At 45.9% G+C, this 4,042-nt stretch overlaps 1 non-coding gene across 1 annotated transcript; it reads left to right on the plus strand.

Annotated features, from left to right (window-relative positions):
* The first annotated feature begins 2,645 nt into the window (after nt 1–2,645).
* LOC118520832 (U6 spliceosomal RNA) lies at nt 2,646–2,752 on the plus strand. Its single transcript, XR_004909854.2, has one exon. It is a non-coding gene; the product is annotated as a U6 spliceosomal RNA (small nuclear RNA).
* Nucleotides 2,753–4,042: the final 1,290 nt, after the last annotated feature.

Here is a 4,042-nt window from a genome sequence, read left to right on the forward strand (position 1 = left end):
AATGAGATATCACCTCACACCAGTCAGAATGGCTAAAATTAACAAGTCAGGAAATGACAGATGTTGGCGGGGATGCGGAGAAAGGGGAACCCTCCTACACTGTTGGTGGGAATGCAAGTTGGTGCAGCCACTCTGGAAAACAGTATGGAGGTTTCTCAAAAAGTTGAAAATAGAGCTACCATACGATCCAGCAATTGCACTACTGGGTATTTACGCCAAAGATACAAAAGTAGGGATCAGAAAGGGTACGTGCACCCCGATGTTTATAGCAGCAATGTCCACAATAGCCAAACTGTGGAAAGAGCCAAGATGTCCATCGACAGATGAGTGGATAAAGAAGATGTGGTATATATATACAATGGAATATTATGCAGCCATCAAAAGGAATGAGATCTTGCCCTTTGCAACGATGTGGATGGAACTGGAGGGTATTATGCTGAGCGAAATAAGTCAATCAGAGAAAGACATGTATCATATGACCTCACTGATATGAGGAATTCTTAATCTCAGGAAACAAACTGAGGGTTGCTGGACTAGGGTGTGGGGTGGGAGGGATGGGGTGACTGGGTGATAGATACTGGGGAGGGTATGTGCTCTGGTAAGCACTGTGAATTGTGCAAGACTGTTGAATCTCAGATCTGTACCTATGAAACAAATAATGCAATATATGTTAAGAAAAAAAAAAGAAGAGGATAGCAGGAGGGGAAGAATGAAGGGGGGGAAATCGGAGGGGGAGACGAACCATGAGAGACGATGGACTCTGAAAACCAAACTGAGGGTTCTAGAGGGGAGGGGGGGAGGATGGGTTAGCCTGGTGTTGGGTATTAAAGAGGGCACGTTCGGCATGGGGCACTGGGTGTTATGCACAAACAATGAATCATGGAACACTACATCTAAAACTAATGATGTAATGTATGGGGATTAACATAACAATAAAAAAATTTTTTTTAAAAAGCAGGCATATTTCTGGGGCATCTGGGTGGCTCTGTTGGTTGAGTGTCTGACTTTTGATTTCAGCTCAGGTCATGATCTCAGGGACCTGGGATCGAGCCCTGTGTCAGGTTCTGTGCTCAGAGGAGACTCTACTTGAGATTCTCTCTCTTTCCCTCTCCCTCTGTCCCTCCCCCTGCTCATGCTTACTCGCTCTCTCTCAAATAAATAAATAAATCTTAAAAAAAAAAAAGCAGGCATATTCCTAAATGTCTAAAAATGCTTCTGACAATAACAGCTTTGTTTTATTGAGTGTTATGGATAATAGGACTATTTATAGGAGCCCAATGATTGGTTTTTAAAGTATAAGTCTCCTTATTTAACAAACCTGCAATGACTACTAGATGTGATATACCACGCTGTCTCACTAATTTATATTAAGCCACCTCTATTTCTTTTAAAAATCATACTGGAAAGCAAAAATAGACACAGGAAGACATAGTTCCTGTCTGAGCAATCCTTGTGCACCTTCTAGGAGGTGCACCAAATTCACCTAAGTCAGAGTCAGAGGTGTGCCTGGAATGAGCTTGCGTGTGTGCCCCTGACACCCCACAAAGTGAAGGCAATTGTTCAACAACCAACATTTTAAATGATGAGAAGGGCCCATCCTGATGAGCAGGAAAGGTGATGCCCCAACTCCCAATGTTTCCCCAGATGATGCCAATAAAATTCTAAGGAGGCCCTTTCTTTTCAAGGAAACACGTCTTCCTTGAGAAGGAGCCGTGCAGCAGATTAAGACATTTTCCAAGCATCTGCTAACCTACTTACAGGCATCATTGCTCCCTTGGGCCTTGGGACCCCTCCACCTTCCTGAACGGAGTAGCTGAATAGGTAAATGGGTTATATCAGGCCAGGAAATCAATGTGTATACTGTGTTCTCAGCCACAGATGAGCATGTCGAAGCCATTTTATTATAGCTCTAGGAGCCGTATTGATCCAGCTGTAACTACTCGGAGGTGGCCGGCAATCCAATGAGGATGCATCCTTCTGTCCATCCAGCCGCCTCTTTCCCCAAGTAGTGCTTGGAGAGTAAGTGTTTGCAGATCGGATTTATTTAATGTTTGCTTAATCAAAACTGACTGCCCTGGAACTTAAATGCTATTAATTACTAAGAGAATCCAGAACTAATCCTCTAACACCGTGAGGCCAGGGAGGAACAGCAGCTCTGCAGAGAAGGGGGCACTCTTAAGGAAATTCTGTTTGTCATGCTTTGCAGATGTTCATTTCATTTCCTTCTCCACTTCTACCACCACATCCACCCCAGCCTCTTCTCCCCACAGCTTGCTAGAAAACACCTGCTGCTTTTGTTGCCCATCTTTGCGGTACAAATGGCGCGTGCATTCCAAGCACTGGCTGGACACAGGGCCCCAGCCTCTGATATGGGGCAGTATTCCTCACGTCCTGGTCAAAAAGCACCCACTGCACCCTGCTGTTAGTCTAATTCATGATGGAGGTGGCACTTTCCTAGAGCACCGAGAGCCCCTCCAAGACAGTGGTGGTGCCCTATTCATCCGTGACAACACCAGCACCTACCACTGCCCCTGGTACACCACGGGCATCCATAGGTGTTGGCTGAATTGAGTTTGGGGAGGAGAAAATTATCCCTGCTGGGTTGACACCTCTCCAGGGACAGCATTTCAGAGGCACCTCCATCTGTGCTCGCTTCGGCAGCACATATACTAAAATTGGAACGATACAGAGAAGATTAGCATGGCCCCTGCGCAAGGATGACAGAGGCACCTCCATCCAATCCTCCACCTTCCCTGCCCTTGGAAAGACAGGAAAGTGTCCTTGGAACCGAAAATCCAATGCCTATTTTGCTTATGGATTAAACCCCACCACAGGAGAAAAGTGACAGGGTGTGTCTGCCTCCAACTCTATTCCACCACTGGAGGGCTTGTAGCAATTCTTATGGGGGTCACAAACTCAGATGGAGTGGTACATGCCGCAGCAGTAAGCCAGCAAAGTAGGGAGCACGTGCTCCTCCAGGAAGGGTCACTGTGACTCAGCTCTCGCTGGTTGTTTCCCTGCGGAACACAGGCTCGGTGTGAACAAATATGACTTCCGTGGGACGTCATCCAGGTGGGAAATGCTGACAACCAATCCAGTGTAAGAATCCACACAGGTAACTCAAATAAGATCAATGGTGGTATGCCATTGTAGTTCCTGCTTCTGACAACGTACTGTGGTCACCTAAGATATCATCACTGGGGGAAGGTGGAGTCAGAATACACGGGGACTCTCGGTGCTATTTTTCACAGCTTTTTGTGAAACTTAAATTATTTCAGAATAAAAAGCTAAACACACACAGAGGGCCGTCCAAACGGCACCCCTCGGCATGCCATAGGTTTTCTCCTTTAGGTTTGCCGCCATCCTTTGATCAGTTCTGAACAGGCTAGTGGCAGCCGTGCATCACAGGCAGGTGGGAGAAGGACCTGAAGACCTGGTATGTGAGCCCCACTTATGGTCAACTAATCTGTCGACCCCTTGATGAACCGTCTTGGGTTTAGCCCACTAAACTCCCTCTCATGGAGCCTTCTCCAGATTTCTGAAGTCAAGTCGCCACAGCACCACACAATACCTACTAATTCATATGCATTTTGCACAAATAAGTCTTATTTGATGGATAGAGCACCAGACTTACAATTCAGCCATGGTGTGGTAAATTACACTGGCCAGATTAACTGCATAGAGAACACGTCTCAAAACAATGATTTCACTTCAAGCTAAGGAGGAACAAGTACCCTTTCTTTCATTTCTAAATTACATTTTCAATCATAAATATTGAAAATTATGTTTCTGATCACTGCTGTCACCTTGTGAGTAGAGGCACACGAGCCCCACAGACACACGGGTTTTTACAAAAGGCAAGCAAGGGCCATTAGAACACCCAAACCACTTTGAGCTTTAAAGGGCTCGTTCCCCCAGCCCGCAAGATTAGGAAAACATGGCACCCTTCGGAGCTTGTCGGGGCAGAGATTGGCAGCCCTGTTTGCACATCAGTTATTAAACATGTGAAATGATTACTCTGGGTGCATTTTACCCACTATTA

The sequence above is a fragment of the Halichoerus grypus genome, chromosome 15 (assembly GCF_964656455.1).
Source record: "Halichoerus grypus chromosome 15, mHalGry1.hap1.1, whole genome shotgun sequence".
Classification (NCBI taxonomy): domain Eukaryota; kingdom Metazoa; phylum Chordata; class Mammalia; order Carnivora; family Phocidae; genus Halichoerus; species Halichoerus grypus.